The following is a 12618-nucleotide window of genomic DNA, read 5'->3' on the forward strand; positions in this document are numbered from 1 at the left end:
CAGCACATCCTTTCTCAGACAGGGTTTTCAAAAGCACTCGCAATATTCCAAGTGCTTTTTAAGCCTCAGCATTATATCCTTGCTTTTGTATTCCAGTCTCTAAAAATGAATTCTAACATTACACTTGCTATCTTTACCAACTCAATCTGCAAATTAAACTTTGGGGAATCCTGAACGAGGGTTCCCAAGTCCCTCTACAACTCTGATTTTGAATTTTCTCCTCATTTACAAAATAGTCCATGTCTTTATTCCTTCTGCCAAAGTGCATAACCAGACATTTCCTGAAAAATGTATTCCACCTGCCACTTCTTTCCCCAATTCCCCAGTTATCTAAATCCTTCTACAGACACCTGGCTTTTTCAACACTACCTGCCTCCATGTATCTTTGTATCACCAGCAAGTTTAGCCACAAAGCCATCAATTTCATCATTCAATTCATTGACATATACTGTGAAACAAATCAGTCCCAACACAGTCCTCTGTGGAACACCACTAGTCACCAGCAGCTATCCAGTAAAGACTCCCTTTATTCCAACTCTCTGCCTCCTGCCAACAGCCAATGCTTTATCCATGCTGGAATCTTTCCTGTAATATCATGGGGTCTTAACTTGTTCAGCAGCTTCATGTGTGGCACCTTGTCACAGGACTTCTGAAAAATCAAGTGCATGACATCAGTCGATACCCTTTTGTTCATCTTGAATGCTATTTCCTCAAAGAATTCCACAGATTTATCAGGAATGATTTCTCTAGAAATCCATGCTCACATTTCTCTATTTTATCCAGTGCTAATTATTCAGGATGAGGTTCACAATTAAGGATTATAAACCTCATCCTTAGTAATAGATTCCAGCACCTTTCCAACCACCCAAGTGAGGTGAACTGAGTTATTTTTTTTCTTTCATCCTCCTCCCTCCCTTTTGAAAGAGTGGAGTGGCATCTGCAATTTTCCAATCCTCAGCAACCATTCCAGAATCTAGAGATTCTTGAAAGATCTTTACTAATATTGTCACAATCTCTTCAGCTACTTCTTTCAGAAGCCTGGGGTGTATCCATCTGGCCATGTGACTTGTCAACCTTCAGGCTTTTCAGCTTCCCAAGCATCTTCTCCTAATAGCAGTGACACTTGCTTCTTCCCCTTGACACTCACATTTCTGGCATCATGGCAGTGTCTTCCACAGTGAAGACTGACACAAAATACTTAATAAGTTTATCTGCCATTTCTTTGTCCCTCATTACTTCCTCTGCACTATTATTTTCTAGCAGTCCGATATCCTCACTTTTACTCCTTAAATATCCTCAAAAGGTCAGGTAAGCTCCTTTAATTAATCTAATTAACTTAGAAGTAGGTAATGGGGGCAGCAGTTAGGGCAGTTGGGAGCTCTGTTTGCAGTATGTGGGAAGTCAGGGCGAGTACAATTGTCCCTGATGACTATACCTGTAAAAGGTGCAGCACCTGACAAACTAAGTTAGGGAACTCGAGCCGGAGCTGGATGAATTTTGGATCATTCATGAGGCAGAAATAGAAATAGGCAGGAGTTTCAGGGAGATAGTCACCCCCAAAAGTCAGGAGATATGTAGCTGGGTGATTGTCAGGAGAGGGAAGGGGAATAGACAGGAAGAGCAGAGCACCCCTATGACCATTCCCATCAATAATAAGATTACTATTTTAGATACCATTGGTGGGATGACCTACCAGGGGAAAGTTGCAGTGGTCACGTCTCTGGCACCAAGACTGGACTCTCAGCTCAGAAGGCAAGGAGGGAAAAGAGGAGAGCAATAGTAATAGAAGATTCAATAGTTAGGGGGACAGATAAGAGGTTCTGTGGGAGAGATTGAGAATCCCAGATGGTCTGTTGCCTCCCTGGTGCCAGGGTCCATGATATCTCAGATCGAATTCTCAGTATTCTCAGGAAGGAGGGTGAACAGCCAGATGTCGTGGTCCATGTAGGGACCAATGACATGGATAGGAAGAAGGAGGAGGTCCTACAAGGGGAGTTAGGTGCAAAGTTGAAGGACAGGACCTCCAAGGTTGCAATCTCAGGATTGCTACCGGTGACACATGCTACTGAGGCTAGAAATAGTAAGATAATGCAGCTAAATACATGGCTAAGGGTGCAGGAGGGAGGGCTTCACATTTCTGGAAAATTGGGCCTTGTTCCAGGGAAGGTGGGACCTATTCCGAAGGGACGGGTTGCACCTGAACTGGAGGGGCACTAATATCCTTGCAGGAAGGTTTGCTAGTGATGCTCCGGGGGTTTCAACTAGATTTGCAGGGGGAGGGGAACCAGAGTGTTAGAGCAGATAGTGAGCTGGAGGAGGATAAAGGTCATGTGAGAACTGAAAGTATAGTGCATGGAGTAAAGCCAGATCTAACATAATGAGGAAAGAGCAGCAGAATAAAGGGTGTAAAGGGAGTAAGGTAGAAGGGTTAAAGTGCATTACTTCAATCCAAGAAGCATCAGTAACAAAGGTGATGAACTGAGATCTTGGATACATACATGGAATTATGATGTAATGGTCATTACAGAGACTTGGCTAGCAGCAGGGCAGGAATGGATTCTCAATATTCCTGGATTTCAGTGCTTAAAAGAGATGGGGGGAGGGGAGGAGGGGTGGCATTACTGATCAGGGATACTATTACAGCAACAGAAAGGGTGGGTAATGTAGCAGGATCCCCTTTTGAGTCAGTATGGGTGGAAGTCAGGAACAGGAACAGAGAAGGTACTCTATTGGGAGTATTCTATAGGCCCCCTGGTAGTAGCAGAGATACTGAGGAGCAGATCTGGAGGCAGATTTTGGAACGGTGCTATCATGGTTGTTATCATGGGTGACTTTAACTTCCCTAATACTGATTGGTACCTGATTAGTTTCAGTGGTTTAGATGGGGCAGAGTTTAAGTGTGTCCAGGATGGATTCCTGTCACAGTATGTTGACAGGCCAACTAGGGTACTAGAACTAGTATTAGGTAACAAACCAGGTCAGGTCACAGATCTCTCAGAGGGTGAGCATCTAGGGGACAGTGACCCTCGACTTCTATTTAATGTTCAGAAATATGAAAATGATGCAATTGTTATCTCTGATCATGCTCCTTTAAACCTAGTATTTGAACTGAAAGATGATGCTTCTACAAGACCACTTTGGTGCTTCCCAGAACATCGGTTACAAAGTTCAGAATTTGTTGAGTTTATTGAAACTCAGGTAACGGAGTTTTATCTCCTTAATAATACAGGAAACATTTCAAAGTTAGTGATTTGGGATACATTAAAAGCTTATTTACATGCTCAGATGATTTCATATATAGCTAAACTGAAGAAACAGACAAGAATGGAATTAGATAAAATTTCTAAAAAAAAATTAAAGTTAAGGGCAGCTAGGGCTAAAAGACAAATTTTAAAGATTTGTAAAGATAATGGGGATTCAGTAAGTAAACATGAAGACATTAATAATATTTTTTCAGGAATTTTATTCTGATTTTTGTAAATCTCAATTTCCTGCAGATTCCTCTAAAATGAATGATTTTTTCATTTCAATCTTTTTATTGATTTTCCAATAAAAAATATACAAATCAGAAGAGAAGTTTAGCAAACAGATAATACAAAAGACATATAAACAGCAATAAAGAAACAGAAAGTATATATTGTCAAAATCAGATAGGTAAAATGGTACACTGTTATATATACAATATAGTCAAAAAACTGCAACTCCTCATAACACTCATAAAAAAAATGGAAATTTTATTTGATAATGGGGGAAAAAAACACCACTAACTAAACTAAAACAAAAGAAAAGGAAAAGAAAGATTGGGCAGTCCATTTGAGGATAAAATTAGAAAAAAGAGAAAGAGAAAAGTAAAGCATCCTTCCAGTCATCTCCGAACCTTCACACAGAAGGATTTTCCCTAAAGAGAATGAGGAAAAATAAATACATAAAAAATAATTTAAATCATGTGCAAATATTGAATAAAGGTTCGCCAGACTTGTTCAAAATTAAAAGATGTATCAAATGTCCGGCTTCGACTTTTCTACAAGCTTAGACATGAGATAATGGAGGAGAGCCAATAATAAACAGTAGGTGGGTTAGAGTCTTTCCAGTATAGCAAGATAGCTCTCCTAGCCAGTAAAATTGAAAAGGCCTATCACATGTTGAGTGGAAGCAGACACTTTGCTTGCTTCCTCTGGAATAATCCCAAAAATTGCTGTAAGTGAATTGGGTTGAACATCCACATCTATAGCTTTAGATCATATTCCAAACACATCCCTCCAAAAATTATTTAAGCTTACACATGACTGAAACATATGAGTTAGAGTAGTCACTTCTGTGTTACGTCTGTCACAAATAGGGCTTATATTAGGAAAAATATGCACCAATTTATCTTGGGACATATAGGCCCTGTGTACTATCTTAATCTAAGTTAAGGTATGGCGTGCACAGATAGATGAATTATTGACTAGGTAATAAATTTTACTCCATTGATTATCTGAAAGTGAATGTTGTAGTTCTATTTCCCAGATGCGTTGAACCCTATCATCAGGCATCATGCGAGCATTCATTAACTGTTTATAAATGATAGCTATTAATCGTTTTTGAAAAGGCTTAAGCTGAAAAATAGCATAAGCCAAATTTAAAGAGCAGGCCAAGGGGTAATTCGGTAAAAAATCACGTAAAAAATTCCTAAACTGTAATTATCTGAGAAAATGTGTATTAGAGATGTCATATTTATCCATTAACTGCAAAAAGGACATTAAACAGTCCTGTAAAAACAAATCTAAAAAAGTTTTATTTCCTTAGTTTTCCATGTTAAAAAATCCTTATCCAAAGTTGATGGTTTAAGAAAGAAACATTTTTTGATAAAATAGATTCTCTGATTTTGTCTTATGTTTGGAATAATAAGAGCTCTAGAGTGAATTAACTTTTATTGCAAAAACTAAAAAAAGATGGAGGACTGGTCTTACCAAACTTTAGACTTTATTATTGGGCAATTAATATTTGTTATATTACTTTTTGGATTTATGATATAGATGATCAAATTTGCCCTTCATGGTTACAGTTGAAGGAAAATTCAGTAATGGGGTTTTTGTTAGCTTCTTTATTAGGAGCTCCCCTTCCGTTTTTGCTCTCCAGAAGAGGTAGACAAGCTCTGAACACTTTTGTTAAAAATACTTTAAAAATTTGGTTTCGTAGATTTTTGGTATTAAATGTTTTTTACATAAGATTAAATTTCCCCAAATTACTGCTGAATATCAACAGATGCTTGATGCTCCAATTATTGAGCATGAAATTCAGAAAGCTATGTTGTCAATGCAATCAGGTGATGCTCCTGGACTTGATGGCTATTCGGTAGGCTTTTACAAAAATTTTGAAAAATTACTTTCTTCTTATCTTTTGGAAATATTTCATGAATCTTTTGAGAAAGGTAATTTACCTTCTTCTTTTTATGAAGCTTCTGTTTCCTTAATCCTTCAGAAAGAGAAAGATCCTACTGGATGTTCATCATATAGATCTATTTCATTACTAAATGTGGATGCACAATTCTTTCTAAGATTACGGCTAACAGTTTTGGAATTTCTTTTTAACTAAAATTATTTCTATGCATCAAACAGGCTTTATTAAAGGCCGTAACTCTTTCTCCAATGTTTGGAGACTGATGAACTTTCTATATTCTTCACTATCTAAGAAAACCCAATGTGTTATTTCTCGACGCAGAAAAGGCTTTTGATAGAGTGGACATATCTGTTAAAGGTATTCAAAAAGATTGGTTTTGGTAATAATTTTAACAGATGGATTCAAATGATCTATAAGAATCCTACTGCTACTGCTATTATGAATAATCTTAGGTACTCTTACTTTTCACTTTCACCAGGTACTAGACAGCGATGTCCATCAAGCCCTTTATTATTTAATCTTGTACTGGAGCCTTTGGCCAGAACACTTCATGAAGCTAAAAATATTCATGGTATCTCTATAAATGGGACTATATATCAGATTTCCCTTGTTACAGATTCAGCAACAATAAATATATAAGTGAAGCAGGTGTTTTTATAACAAACAAAACGTTTATTAAACACTGAAAAACAAACCCCCAAAAGTAAACAAACAACTATTGTAACCGGAAATCAGCTGCTGTGCAGCAGCTTAAACAGTTCTTAAAGGAATAAAGCGAAAACAGTTCTTAAAGCGATGTTGCGAAAACAGTTCTTCAAAGTAGTACTGCAAAAGTTCAAAATGCTTACAGTCCATTAAAGGAGAGACTTCTTAGATGATTTAAATTCTCTTTCACGTCGTGTTGTTGCGGTTCCCAATTGAACTATACTTTTCCCCGGAGACTTTATGAAGATGAAAATGAAACGGCTTAAAGGCACTGACCTTTCCTTGACAGAACTGTACCCAAACCCTTTCTGCTACATTTTGCAGGGATTAACATAGGGACAGCCAACGAATTCCTTCCGAATGAGGATCAAACAAGGTCGAACCGGTTTCACCGTCGAAATCGACTTCCCTCGATCTTTTAGCTGCCAAACTCCGATCTTCACTCTCCACTGATTTTTAACTGGCCGTATTATAAAGAAACTGCCGGCAATGACCTTTTCAACTGTAGGCATTAAATAAAACTCCATTGTACAACCAAACTGCGTCATAATATTGGACCACGCAGTGGCATGGAATCAAAATGGCAAATCCAGCCACGAACTGCTCCTCCTCACAGGGAGGGGTCCTCCTTTTATACCCTGTAAAAATACCTATCACATGACCTCTACTGGCAGGAAAATGACGTCACTCCACCATCACAAGACCACTACCTTAAGTCCAGTATAGCTTCAACACCACTGTCACGTGACAAGTACAAAATACCCACGGGTACGTAACACCCTTTATGCAGATGATCTTTTGTTTTATATTTCAAACCCTGAAGAATCTATTCCTAATCTTCTGGAAATACTAAATGATTTTGGAAAATTTTCAGGATATAAACTTAACTTAAATAAAAGTGAATTGTTTCCAATAAATGCTCCTGTTTCATATATAACGATATTCCATTTATAATTGTTAATTCTTTTGAATATTTAGGTATTATAATTACTAAAAAATATAAAGATCTTTATAAGGCTAATGTAGTTCCTTTAATGGCCTTTATGAAACAATTATTTTCTAGATGGAACTCACTTACACTTTCTTTAATTGGTAGTATCCATGCCATGAAAATGATGATTTTACCTAGATTTTTATATATTTTTCAAAATATACCTATATTTTTAACAAAAAAAATGTTTGATCAAATTGACTATTATTTTGTCCTTTATTCGGAACAATAAAAGACCAGGAATTAATAAGTATCATTTACAAAACTCTAAAAAAGATGGTAGACTTGCACTTCCTAATTTAAGATTGTATTATTGGGCCGTTAATATTCGACAATTATGTTTTTGGCTATATTGGCTCAACAAGAGCCAAAAACCAGCTTGGATTGATTTGGAATTAAAAGCTATTAAACAATTTCATTTAACCTCATTATTAGAAGCTCCATTACCTTTACAACTCTCTAAAATTCCAAATTTAATTCTCTACCGTTATGAAACAGTCCTTATGGATTTGGTTTCAGTTTCGCAATTTTTAAAAAATTTTAAACAACTTAAATTGTCTAGCTCTCTATATCGATTTTTGTATTTAAACCTTCAAAAACTGATCCTATTTTTCTACTATAGAGAAATAAGGGGATCTTTTTTGCAGATTTATTTTGTAATGGTCGATTGATGACTTTTGAAGAGTTAATTAGCAAATATTCTCTCTCTCATACACACTATTTGCAATATTTTCAGGTTAGAAATTTTTTTACAAAAATACTTATCTAAGTTTCCATATATGCAAGAATCTGATCAGTTGGATACTATTTTGAATATGAATCCTTTAGTAAGAGGTTCTATTGGTATAATTTATAATTTACTTTTACTACAAGAAGATAACTTCTCACTAAAGATTAAACAAGGTTGGGAGAGAGAACTTTTGTTAACGAAGATTGGTTGCGAGTTCTGAGAATGGTCAATTCTTCTTCGATATGTGCCAATCTCTTTTGCTTTTATGCTGTCATTGTGATTCCCTTGTCAGCTATGGTTGTCTTGTCCTCCCATTTTCATCTTTGGAATGTATCTTTCCTGCACCTTCTACTCAACTTTAAACAAATCCTCTCAGATGCCTCTGTAATCCCCTTTACTCCACTGTAATACTGATAGATCTGACTGTAACATGCTGTAAGGTTTCACTACTATGGCCTTCTATGTAATGTTCCACTGTTAAGGTCATGGTTTCTCTGTAGCAGCAACGTCTGTGTTATTAGTAGAGATAACGGGACTTTGGAATTCAGTGGCTATCCAATGGGAGAAATGTGGCTGTGTCTTGTGATTCTGGAAGCAGTTGATTCCATGGGTTTTTGCCACAGGGAGAGAGAGAGAGAGATGAAGAGAGAAGACACTAATGGAGAAATTTGGTAGGCCGCCGGACAGGGTGGACTCGGAGCAGGAGTCCGAAGGTTGGCGATGCTCAGGGGAGATCGCTGGTAGAAGAAGAACCGTTGAACTGCGTGAGCTCCAACTTTGTGTGCACAGACAGTTTATGAAATGATGAAATCCTATCATTTCGCATTTCCCCCTCCCCCCACTACTTTCAAATCTCTTACTATCTTTCCTTTCGGTTAGTCCTGATGAAGGGTCTCGGCCCGAAACGTCGACAGTGCTTCTCCCTATAGATGCCGCCTGGCCTGCTGTGTTCCACCAGCATTTTGTTAATCATATGTTGTGTACCGTTTGTTATTTCAGGGTACTGATTTGTAACGGGACATATAGTGCAGCATCTACCCAAATGAAATTTCTAAAGTTTGGTTAGTCAGGGGGCTATCACCATCTCTATTAAGCCTTCTCACATCTACTCCTGGGCTGGGCGAGGCACATGGACAGACAGACAGACAGATAGACATACTTTATTGATCCCTCAGGAAATTGGGTTTCTTTACAGCCACACCAACCAAGAATAGTGAAGAAATATAGCAATATAAAACCATAAATAATTAAATAATATTAAGTTAATTGTGACAAGTGGAAATAAGTCCAGCAACAGCCTATTGGCTCAGGGTGTCTGACACTCCAAGGGAAGAGTTGTGAAGTTTGATGGCCACAGGTCGGAATGACTTCCTATGATGCTCAGTGTTACATCTCGGTGGAATGAGTCTCTGGCCGAATGTACTCCTGTGCCTAACCAATACATTATGGAGTGGATGGGAGTTATTGTCCAAGATGGCATGCAACTTGGACAGCATCCTCTTTTCAGACACCACCGTCAGAGAGTCCATTTCCACCCCCACAACATCACTGGCCTTACAAATGAGTTTGTTGATTCTGTTGGTGTCTGCTACCCTCAGCCTGCTGCCCCAGCACACAACAGCAAACACGATAGCACTGGGTAGAGGCAAAATGGCTGGATCTACCTAGCGAAGGCATGGACACAGACAGACAGTTCCAAACAGGGCGAGGCTCCAAACACAGGCGAGGCGAGGCGAGGCAAGGCTCCAGGCAAGGGAAAGCAAGGTGAGGCGAGGCAAAGCTCCAGGAGGAAGATGAAGGGAAGGGATACAGACAGGGAGTTAGGACAGGAACAATCCTGCAGCCAGAGGCTGAATCCTGATGCTATTTATGAAGCCAGTCCAAACAAGAATCAGCTGCCTGCCTCAACAGAAACTGGGGAAAGCCGGAAAACCGGGATTAAGGAACACGGACTGGACCGTGAACCAGAATGCGGAGTTCATGAGCCGGACCATGACAGTATCCCCGCTCTATGGGAGCCTCCTGGCAACCCAAAATGCTTCCCAAGACTATGGGTGACACAGGTGATTGGGGGTCATTCAACAGGAGAGAGGATAGCGAGTGTTAAACGACAGTGTCTGTGTCGCTGGGTCCAAGTCTGGTTGGACTGTTCTGTCATATGGAGGGGCGTTGGGAGTGGACCCAAATGCACGACACAGACACTGAACTACCAGGAACAGGACTAGATGTGAGAAGGAAGCAAGGAAATTGGGGAAGAAAGGACGCTGGACACGACACAGGTTCTGGACGAGACAAGGATTCCAGCCCTGGGCTTGGACTTGACAAGGCTAGTGGAACCAGGACACGGAACTGGGAACTAGGAGCCTGGACTTGGACTCCAAGCCAGAGACTGGACAAGGACCCAGAACCTAGGACTTGACTCGGGCTCGGACTCCACAACCCAGCGAGGACAAGACATGGCTACAGGACGAGGAGAGGCACAGGACAGGATGAGAGACTCCTGGATGGGACAAGGGAACCCCAGCACCGGATGAGGGAACCCCAGCACCGGGCTGGGCAAAGTACTCCTGGGCTGGGCGAGGCACATGGACCAGAGGAGAACACAGCTCATTGCGGCCAAAAAGTTCTGTTTTAACTTCATCAGTCCACAGGACTTGTTTCCAAAATGCATCAGGCTTGTTTAGATGTTCTTTGCTAACTTCTAACCCTGAATTTTCTGGTGAGGACGCAGGAAGGATTTTCTTCTGATGACTCTTCCATGAAGGTCATATTTATGCATTAAAATCTCCCACAACAACAGCTCTGTTATTATTACACCTTTCCAGAATCTGTTTCTCTTTTTCTGTTCCTCGATGTCTCTGTTTCTATTTGGTGGTCTATAAAAAACACCCAGTCGGGTTATTGACTCCTTCCTGTTAAGCATAGAAAATCTACAGCATAATACAGGCCCTTCGGCCCACAATGCTGTGTCAAACATGTACTTAAGAAATTACCTACGGTTACCCATAGCTCTCTAACCTTCTGTGTCATTAGTGCAGTGCAAAGACATAAAATTACTATGAGTTACAAAATAAGTAGTGCAGATAGACTGAGTCTACAACTGTTTTCGACTTAAAGCAATCCTGTGCATTGGCCCCTCCATACCAGTCGGTGATGCAACCAGTTAGAATGCTCTTCGTGGTACATTCTCAGAAATTTGCGAGAGTCTGGTGACATGGTAAATTTCCCCGAGCTCCTTATGAAGTTAAGCCACAGGTGGTGTGGCAGGGGAATTGACTGTCCTTGTTCAGCAGTCACTTGCTTACTTCCCAGGATGTAAGTCACCCACGCCTGTATCCTCTTGGCATTTAGAAGGATGAGGAAGAGTGTACCTAATCTGGCCAGAGGATGTTAACTTGAGCTGCAAGTGCAAGAACAAGGGGTCACATCTCAGGCTGAGACTGAGATGGGAAATCTGCTCACTCAGAATGTGGTGAACATGTGGGGATGTGGGGGAGGTGCTGGAATGTGGGTGGTGGGTCAGTGCTGAGGGAGAGGTTGATGGTGAGTGGGTGGTGTTGAGTATGTGCTGCATTGAGGGAAAGCCAGTGGTTAGGAGTGTTATTCTACAGAAGGACCTGCAGCTTCGGGAGGTTAGTACTGAGTGCATGATGATGTGTGTGACTGCCGGTGCTGGCACACTCAACGATTCAGAAACAGCTTCTTCCCCTCTGCCATCCAATTTCTGAATGGACATTGAACCACTGAACACTACCTTACTGCTTTTTTCTTTCTATTTTTGCACTACTTATTTCATAAGAACATAGAAAACCTACAGCACGATAAAGGCCCTTTGGCCCACAAAGTTATGCCGAACATGTCCCTACCTTAGAAATTAGTAGGCTTTCCTATAGCCATTTTACTAAGCACCAAGTACCTTTCTAAAAGCCTCTTAAAAGACCCTATCATATCTGCCTCCACCACCATTGCTGGCAGCCCATTCCACGCACTCACCACTCTCTGAGTGAAAAACTTATCCCTGACATCTTCTCTGTACCTACTCCCCTGCACCTTAAACCTGTGTCCTCTTGTGGCAACCATTTCAGCCCTGGGAAAAAGACTCTGACTATCCACATGATCAATGCCTCTTAACATCTTAGTCAGGGCACTGAGTTCATAGGTCAGTGAGTTATGCAGAGACTGACAAGGTTCTGCAGAACTTTCAAGCCACACACATGATGCTGGAGGAACTCATGTTTCAAACTGAGACTCTTCATCAGGACTGGAAAAGAAGAGGAAAGACGCCGGAACAAAAGGGTATGGGAAGAGGGGAGAAAAGGAGCTGGCTGGTGGGGGTAGGGGAGAAAGGGAATGATGTGAAAATCTGGGAGGTGATAGGTGGAAGAGGCAAAGAGCTGAACAAGATGAAATGTGATAGGAGATATTAAATGGAGGGAGGTGGGAAATAAGAGAGAGACTTGCCCATTAACAATAGTGGTGTTTAACAGAATCTTAGAGAAGTCATACAGGTGTGCAGAGATTGGGGGGGGGGGGGGGAGAGGGCTATTGTGCAGCCAGAAGGGATTTGATTAGTGAGGTGTCTGGTTTAAATCAGCACGTCATGGGTCGACCCTGTTCTATGGATCGGTGACTACACTGGATACAGATTGGTGAGCATATTTCACAATGGGAAAAGGTAGGAGATACCCTGAAAGTAATCATTCTCGCTGAGTACCAGCTGTGGGTTGGGCGATAGGTTGTTCAGTGATTGAATTTTGCAGGAGAGGAAAATGGCCACTGGCGCAGAAGGGGAATTGAGACCTGGCTGAGG

This window comes from Hemitrygon akajei, chromosome 7, assembly GCF_048418815.1.
Source record: "Hemitrygon akajei chromosome 7, sHemAka1.3, whole genome shotgun sequence".
Classification (NCBI taxonomy): domain Eukaryota; kingdom Metazoa; phylum Chordata; class Chondrichthyes; order Myliobatiformes; family Dasyatidae; genus Hemitrygon; species Hemitrygon akajei.